The following is a 10,023-nucleotide window of genomic DNA, read 5'->3' as shown; positions in this document are numbered from 1 at the left end:
AGCCATGATGGCAGCGACGCCCTCCGGCAGTGTCCTCCCAAAATGGTGGCGCGGGCTGCGTGGCCCCTCGGGGAGCCCTCCACCTTGGCTCCAGCGAGGAGCGGGGAGAAAGGCCTTCCTCCTCCCTGGGGAGACGGGGGAAGAAGCCCCCTTCCTCAGGAGTTACGACATAGAGACCTGAGCGCGTGTGAGGGAGGGGAAGGACTGGTCTTTGGGGAGTTTGTGGAGAAGTGGAAGGGGCAGATAAAGTAGTTTTCATTTGCAATTGCTGTTCGATTTTATTTCTGTTCCTTGCAGGTGTAGAGAAGAGAGAGTGATGCCACTTGGGTCATTTGGGGAGATTTCCATCTTCAGACCGTTAGAGCATCGTATCTCTTTGGTTATACATGGGGAACCAAAGCACAGGAAGCAGAAACAAGGGACTTGCCCAAGCTCTAACAGATGATCTGTAAGAGAGCAGGAGTGAGGCCCAACTTTGCCGTTTTGCAAACTCTCAGTCCCACGCCCTTCCCCCAGGGATTCCACAACCCTGATCATTCGGTTACAGGCATCCATCTTAAACCCGAGTTGTCACTGAGGTGCTGCATTGTTCAGGGAAAGAGAGAGAGCAACGTGTCACCTCTGAAGTACGTCATGGTAAATGATAGAAACTCTGCCCAACAAACTGCAGCCTCTAAAGCATTTTGGTAACATGGTTTTAAGTGGGCAGCTGGGGAGTCTCATCTAGGAATATTCAGGGAACATGAAATGCTATAGCATTCACAGAGGTACACGTACACACACGCACACACTTCTCATCTCTTCAAAAAACCCCACTTTTGTAGTCATCTTTAAAAATTCCTTATGAACAGTAGTTGTGTTCTTACTAGAGATCAAAGCTACTTACCATTCATTAAATGAATCTCCATTGTTGCATTTTGTTCGTTTTAGTTTAATACCGTAGKACTTGTTGGAAAAAAATATACCATCCTAGCTATTCATAGATGCAAATACTAGATAACAAAGCATCTTGTGCACAGAAAATTGAAATAACTAGAAAAAAACAGTCACAGCAGCATGAAAACATAAATTAAATCCCTTATTGCCTTGTCTACCAAGTCTTATGTCAGCAGCATACTGGTCCAAGGGAAAAAAAGCTACAGAGTTTACATTAAACTATCATTGTTTAACAGTAAATATTGAGAGTTTATGCTGAATCACTGCACTGTGACATCCTCTAACCTCTTCAGAAGACAGGTTCTCATTCTGAAATGGTATTAAAGAGGAGAGTTATGCCTCTCACTGCGGTGTCTCATTCTGAGAAAAAAAACCCACAAAGCTGCTTCTGCAAATAATAGAATAGTTTTGAGTCCCTTTTCACTAAAACAAAGACATACTTTTCAAAATTTGTTGCTGTCCTTGCCTAGATAGGAACCCAGTAGCACTGCTATAAATTACTCTACTTTTGGTTAAGATAGATAGAAAAATGGAAAACAACAATTTCTGTCAGCTCCAGGAAAAGTCTATGTCTCTTTAACCTACACTGCCACCTGCTTAAAAGTGTGAGGAATCTCAGGAATGCTTGTAGATTTCCTTACACTGAAATCACTGATTGTAGCTGGTATCTTTCTGATAACGCTGTCCACATGGATTTTGTGACAGGCTGTGCTTTTAGGGACCTATTACCATTTTAGGTGGAAAAAAAGTAATTAGACATCTCTGTAAATATTCTAACTAGAGAAAACCTACTTGAAGGTCTGCTAAGATTTAGCTGCTTTCTGCCATTTTCTGCATTTCACAACTGTTTGAAATGCTGAAAAACTGTATCCCTAAGTTAAAAAAGTAGCTGCAGGAAGTTCTTCAAAACAGCCAGCCCTTAATTGGGAGTGAGGGGAGAAGCATTGTAAAAACATGATAAAAGGTGTAATAATAAAAATCTTGGAGTATCTACTCCTTCATTCCTAACTTACATTGAAACACCAAATAAAACTTAAAGGTTTGAAAATATTGCTCCTTTGCTATCAGCCTAAGTAACAGCAACTTTAACTTGAGTTGCTGTCTTCTCAAAACTCAGAGGGGGTCAGAAGTTGTTCTGAAAGTTCAAAACAACCATTTACTCTAATTGGAGGGTTTCAGGTCATGCTCCCATCTGTGTCCTAGGGGAATTTCAACGCATCTTTCACCTCTGCATGTGTGAAGAAGTTTCTGCTTTCAGTCATTCTTGCAACGCTCTGTCTCTTCACGCTCCTCCCTTAAAAAAAGAAACAGTTTCTTAGGAGTACTATAAGTCTCCAAGTTGTCTTGTAGCCATAATTAAGTAGTGTCTATAAAATGCACAGCCTGTTATGAGGAATTATTTGCAGCTCTGTCCATCAGGGGAATCATTTGGAATCAGTGTGACTGGATATATACAGCGTGTTCCAATGTCCCCTTCCTCTTCTGAAGTGAGAGCTATAAGGATTATTATGGAGTCTTAGGAACAGAAATGGGCAATTGTGAAAGAGGCATCATTTTTGCCCTTTTGTGTGTGAGTATATGTGTAGACTTACAGTTTCTTTATTCTTAGTTCTCCAAGATGTCATGCAGCCTACAGTGCTGCATAAGGGACAAATGATTCCTTTGGTGAGGAATTCAAGGCTGGGGTTTCACTTGGTATTAGAACATTTAATACCATGGGTTTTCCAGGTTAGCTGTGTATTCTGGGCCCAATGACTGCTCTGTGGAGCCATCTTCCCTGAGCCATCTTCCTCATTTTATCTTCTGCAGAAGAAACAAGTACATAGTAGATCAAGCTTAAATCCAGATCTCTTACTACCATGGTGACTCCCTGGTTTCCCCCTGCAAGTTGCAGAGAAGTTGTACCAAGTGTCTCCAGCACCTTCTGACACCAGCAGGCATTACAAACAGTCCAACTAGTGTAGGGCTGAGCCTTTCAATGTCTGCTCGATAAATACTTTACTTCTATGACTTTTATTTGTTTGCTTCTGTCACCTTGTAGCTTGGATGCACAATTTCAATGTAGTTCCAGTACTTCTAGATGGGAAACATAAGCGTTCTGGAGTTTTCAGCTATACAGCAGTTTTCTACGAGCTATGTATGTAGTGTTGTACAGATATGTTTCTTTCAATGTTACTTACTGTGTTATCTCACACATCATATTTTTGATAGCAGCATTACGGCAAATGAATGAGAATCAAGGAAAATAATCCAGGATGGGATGGGGAGACTCACAGTAAAATAGAAAGGGGATGTGAAGAAAGATGAGAGTGAAATTTTGTTCTCTGAGTGAAGAAGCTAAATAATATGTCCTTGCAGTTCCCCAGACATACTAATAATCAAACGAAGTACCTTATATAGTATTAAATGTGAATTCATGCAGTCACTTTTTTATTATACCTGAGTTTTTTAAGTACTAGCTGCTTGAGAGAAACTAGGACAGAATTGCTGTTTCCATTTAAATTATTTTGTAAAAGTTAGTTGATGGCACATGATTTATATTTGTTTTCATTGAGCATGCAATTTTGGAAACCTGTGAAATGGAAGAAATAAGGTCATACCACTTTTTACATTTTTACATAATTTTTACATAATTATGATACATAAATGGTCCAGAAGACGACTTCTGAAGAAACAAAATCCATCACTTCAAATATGTGATTAATGTCTGTAAGAAAAGATTCAACATAACTTTTAGAATGGTATGCCTGATTATAATAATTGTTGGATGTTTGTTAACAATGCCAAATGTATTTCAGTGTCCTGCCAAATACAAATGAATAAGGAATATAGTCTACATAGAAAGTCCAATTACAGCCAAAGTAAAAAAAAAAAAAAGAAAGAAAAAAAAGGGGGGGGGGAAGAAATTGTGAAACTGAAGGTAATTTAACATGACTATGTAATGAACTATGGATAAGAAAATATTGAGCCTGTCTGCTTTTTGAACTGTACCATAACAAAGGATGTAAAAGGCCAAAAATGTAAACAAATTGATTTAATTTTAGAACTGTGTTAATTAGAGTTTATTTTCAATGAATGACAGTGATACCCCAAGTTATGTTAAGACAATACAGTATCTAGCTGTTCAGCACCCCGATATGAAATCAAATAACATATTTTACACACTTATGTCTGACATTAACAGATATCACAAAACATTTATCAATACAGCTCCATTTTTCATATATTCAAAATATTTTCACATCCTCTCACTAATTTTCTTATTCTTGTTCACTTTCTAAATCTGAATTTTGCTTTCTAAAATTTTCAACAGAATCATTTAAAAACATTAAATTATGGGAGAGTGAAATAACATAGTTCTGTATTACAAAGCACCTTATAATATAATTTCCTAGTATATATGTTTTACACTCAAAAGTATGTATTTTTTGCACTTAAGAAATAAAGAATGTCACAAATCTCACTTGAAAACTTAGTTTTTCCTCTATTAAAGATCTGACAGTTTCATATATATGGAGTCACTTCTGTTTTACCAGACAGCTCAAGGGGGTTCAGCTCATGGTTTTTTGCATTATTGTCTTCTGCTTTTCCTGAGAGCTCTCTATACTCTGAGGCCAGTTTAGCTGACGTAAGACCCTAGTCTTGGTGCGGTACCAGTGAAGTGCTGCTTTTTTTTTTTTTTTTTATGATAGCCAAGAGGCAAAGAAATTGGTATGAATATTTTGTCCAATCCCTGCCTTCGTGCAGAGTGCAGAGGAGGAGAAACAGCAAATTGCCTTGTTTACTTCTGCACACATGCATCCAAAGTGTAGTTGGGTGAGTTTGTGAAATGGTTCTTGTTCCTTTGTGTACGTCTGTTCTTTGAATCGTCATCCCTAAGCCTTCATTACTACAAAAAATAGTTTAAAACTTTCTAGGTAATTTTGTTTTTATCTCAATGGAATGACAACATTATCAATTACAGTTTCTACAAAATATGTCACCTGTAAACTGAGAGTAAGTGGGGCCACTCAAATGAAAAACTGATTGTGTGAAATAAATCATTTTTGCATTTGCTGTGTGTGAATCTATACTTAACAAGTTTATTGTAAATATATACTCCCACCCATATCCTTCGTTTACTCTATCAGAGCTAGCCACAGCCATAAGAGACAATTTTTTCTAGGAAATCAGCAAGCCATGTCTTAGAACTTGATAGCCAGACTGGATTTCTAATGTTCAGGTTTAACATGGTTTCTTTTTTTTCTTTTCCTTTTTTTTTTTTTTTTTTAATTCTGACAAAAACAGCAGCAAGAAAGAATTATACAAATTAATTTTCTAATGTATGTATATATCTGATTGGGTGAGTGACAGAGTTCTCTTATATCACACTGTTAAGATGATTTATCCAATGAACACTTACTTCCAATATATATGTACATGAAAATTCTTTCACAGTTCTTGATTTCATTTGCAGTGATTATTTTGTTCCAGATGTTACATATTAACTTGAGGAATATAACATCTTACTTCTACTATAAATTAGAGACTTTAGCAGGCAACAAATCTTTGTAGTAACAATAACTATGCTGCTTATTGTAATCAGTTTAATTATGTCCTCCCTTAAAGCTTGTAAGCTGAACTTGCTTGTGTTCTGCTAATATTATTTTGTAAATTTTGATCTTTGATATTTAATCAAGTGTGCATCCCTCCTGGCCTGCAACAAAACACTTTTTACCCCATTTAGTGCTTATCAAACTTATTCAAAACATCGTATTTAAATAGTCTTTATAATATGGCATCCATCTGGGCTTAAGGATGCTGAAATCCAGCATAGTGTAATCATATTTTCAGACTGAAGAAAAGCTGTAAAACCTAATTTATTTATAAATGGATTACAAGAGTTTCTTTAAACTGATCTTTTAATTTTATATGCCAGTTGAAGAGCATGATGGAAACAATCATAGTACAAAATAGGGATAATTTAATTACTTATGTCCTGTTTCTGATGGTTTTGCCTCACCAGGGTTAATTAACCATCCACGAGCAAATCCAAAATGCAGACACATAAACGGTATTGGTACTGTCAAAGACCATAAAAGAGAGAAAAGAAAGGGGAAAAATACTCTGTCACAGGTGATATTTAGCACTTACCTGTGACATTTGCACTGCAAAATTCTTCAGTCACAACACAACATGCTGTGACTAACACATGCAGTCTGCATTAAGGTATCGTTATCACAGAACAAATACTGCTCTGTGCTCTGAAAAGTCCATTTTGTGGTTTTCCCCTTACTTCAATTTTCTTTCTCTAGCTGCTGGAGAGGAGTAACAAGAGCACACACATGTGAATATGTGGGTGTGTAAACACTTTTCCCTTATGTTTTCCACAGTTCTGGCTACTGGGAGGGAAAATGCTTTTTCTACCTCATCTTGCAACCTCTTCAGTTTCTCTGGTGCAGCATAAGAGAGGGAGGAATCTCGGTGTCTGTGCTCCTGTGACTCGCTGTTGACTCTGCAGCTTCCTGACAGCAGGCAGAGTTTGAGTATTCCTGTGACAAGGAGTCTCATCAATAACTACAAAAGCAGACTCTAGATGAGGTGTTAACTCCAAACTCACAGGCTACACATTACTGGTAGGCACATTTCTACTCAGTTTTTGCCACGAGTAGAGGTGATCTGCAAGGTATCCTCTAAGTTATTAACAATATTATAGTTATAATTGTTTCTTAACTTTAATGCATCTGTTTGCTTATGACAGCAATATGTCCTGTGGTGGGGTCAGGTTCTCAGGAGCTAGAAGAAGAGAAATGTGCTGAGTTCTGCCTCAGTCACCTTTCTTTAAGAACAACCCATCTGTAAGGCTGTCTGAGATCCAAAGATGAATGGTGTTCCAGAATGTCTGACTGATTTATAAATTTATTGAGTAACATTGGCATGCTGTGTGATTTTATATAAAAGACTTCTGTGGATTCTTTCTAGCATACACTAAATAATGTAAAGTACTAGCAAATTATATGCACTACTATTTAAGACATCCAGAGAAATTATATTATTCCAGAAGCAATATGCAATCGTATAATTCAAGAATATATCATAACACATTATGAATAATGGGGTAAAATGAAGACTGTCCATGCATTTCCAGACTTAAATGCTGAAGTATGAGAGCTGGTATTCTCTCAGCTTGCTTTTTGTATGAAATTTTTATTAATTTAATGTTTAAAAGATTAACATGTCAACTAATCTTCTCACATCTGGCAGTATTCACTGACAGGAGCAGTACTGAGTGATAGAGAGAAAATAGAAGGAAAATCTATTACTGAACATATTTATTAGCTAAACTCTTTGAAGAGTAATTAAGCAAGAAATTTTTTAAAACATTTTACTTATTGCTGCTATGCCAACAGGAATGTAACTAATTCTTATTAACTCACCATATTGAACACTAGCATATAGATCGGTGGTAATACAATTTTATGAAGTTACCAGTACAAAAGTTCTGTTTACCCCTCAGTGCATGTGAATAATTATTATTGACAATGTGAGTTATACATTCATTACGCAGTATGTACTGAAAGTAGAAAAAGACTCCTACAGAGAATGTGGATCTGTTCATATCTATCTTTCAATTGTTAACACTCTAGGGAATAAGCAAAGGTCACTCTCCCAGGTTTTTCTCCTTTCCTGCCAAAGTGAGAGCCAAATTAAAGTCCATTGTAGTTTCATTGGAACTGGTGAGCCTTCTGCCCTTGCAAGTATTCAGCTTTTTAAATAGGTTAGTTTTTGTGATTTCACAATCATATTTTATAGTAGTTATTGCATTTGCAAGAAGCATGTAAGTCGTGGTGTATCCTAACTACAACATCCCAGAATCTGTGTATTCATAAAGGAATATATTTTGGCAAAACCAGAATGTTCAGCTTTGCCCCTTCAATAATGATTAGTAAATAAGAGAAGAAAAAATAAAATCCTTCCTAACAATATAACTTTAAAAGCTTAGCAAGATTGTCTAGCAGCTATTGGTATTTGTATTAAAAATGACAATAACAATACTGATTTTCTGGAAGAGAGATATTAACCACCCACTAGCTAATGTGGTATTTTGGGATTAATCCTGATAAGAAATGAAAGACTGACACCATTACAGGAGGACAGCCTTCAAGTTTATTAAAGCAAATATAGATTCAGAAATAATTAGCACTCAAAGCTACAGATCCTTCTGTGGTACACCAAGACTATTTCCATGATCCAATTAGACACAGGGCGTCCCTGGCTTGCCAATATCTTCAGTTTTTGCTCTTTTCCCTTAAACTTGAGGTCTGGCAGTCTTATTTCCTGCTCAGTGCCAAGTGCCTTGACCATATGAACCGTACAGAACTCCAAAGTCATGGAGTTTTTAGAATAAAACCAAATAAATCCTATAAATTGCAGTTTTATTAATGATGTTCAGAGGCAAGCATCAACAAAAAATTACCTAGCCTGGATCATTTCCTCTTTTTTCAGGAAACTGCTTTCCACAGCATGAATAAATATTCTGGCAGGTTGATCTCCAAATCTGGTCTGGTCGAATCAGTTGCAGTTAAACTTTGAAGTCTTTCAGAAAGGTTTCACTGAGACTCGGGGAGCAGGAAGTTATCACTTGGAGAAAGGTAGCAACTATCTTACTTCCTGTAACCCCTCTTTCTTGATGTAAGCCAAGGCCACGCAGACATCTGACTATCAGACATAGTATTTTAACAATCTCTCAACAGTTCTAATTCCATTCTCTGAGGTTAACAAAAAGTTAGTTACAACCTGAGTCAGGAAAACAAGAAGCATTTTTACTATAAGTGCAGATAAAGTACCAATACCACCAGAACTATGTAGCATGGCATTCATTTGGAAAGATCTTGAAGGCAGTTGCTATGGATATGCCAGTTTTCACAGTATTTTAAGCACAGAATTGCCTTTTGATAACCTTTAGAAACCTTTAGATAACTCAGGTCAGCTTTCTCATCTTAGCCCTGACGAATAGAGAATTCCAGCTATGTCAAGTGGATCACCATGCGTTCCACTTGATGTAAGCGCCTAAACCAAAGGTGTATTTTATTCTACAGAAACCTATTGTCTGGAAGTTGCAGAACTGGAAAGCCACAATATTTACTGAGAAAGCAATTCATGTCTTTGAACTAAACCAAAAGCTCTAGTGTTTCCATTAATTGTCTGTTCCTTCTTTCTTCTTTAAGAGAATACTGCCAAGAGGCTGAGGTCTTCCTTGTAATGATATGACTACTCTCAGTCTTTTAATGTGGGGATGTCCACCAGTATGAGCTGTGGGAATAAGATGAAGTGACTGGGACATGGAGGAAAAAAAAAATTGCCAAGTTGAGATAGATGGCCATCCATGCATAATTGCTGAATCATCTTCCCTTCAGTGTTTAAGCCAGGAGGATGTTCAAATGCACTTCAGTCCCAAACCAAAGTGTAATATCCACTAATGATTCCAGCTAGCTGGTAGGTAAGTTATAAACTTAGATTTTATTTATCCAGTGGACCTAACTACTCCCTTTAGAGTAGTACTGAAAAAGTTTCTATAAATTATTCATACAACTTGGATTTAGTATTTGAAAGCTTATAGTATATATCATTGATGGTGTTTTTTGTAAAAAGCAGTGCAGAAAACTTAAAAGTTTTTTTTATGTATACTTTGAACATATTCTTCTGTTACACTGCTATCTGACTTCAGTGCTGGAAATGGAAACTGCTCTTGGTTCATAAGGGAAGCTTTACACAGTTAAATTCACTTATATATTCAGCTCATGAATATTGGTCTACATCCACATTGCATTTATTTTTTTATAGAAGCACTTCAGGGAATTTATTTCAAATTTTCTATTTATTTATTTTTGTTTTTTAAAAATTGAAATTCTCTTGCCTGGTCTGTATCACTAATTTTCTCATGTCTTTGTTTAGAACTCATATTACTATCACCAGAAATGTGAGAATTTAAGGATTTATTTACTGCCAATTGCAGTCAAAACAAGTTTGTCTTCTGACTTCTAATAGAACTAATGTTCATTGGGAAGGGCTGAAGAAATATGCAGAGAAAGGAAAGTGGGAGTTTAG

This window comes from Rhea americana, unplaced genomic scaffold (assembly GCF_003343005.1).
Source record: "Rhea americana isolate MKP2758 unplaced genomic scaffold, rheAme1 scaffold_82, whole genome shotgun sequence".
Classification (NCBI taxonomy): Eukaryota; Metazoa; Chordata; class Aves; order Rheiformes; family Rheidae; genus Rhea; species Rhea americana.
Note: the sequence above shows the minus strand (reverse complement) of the source record.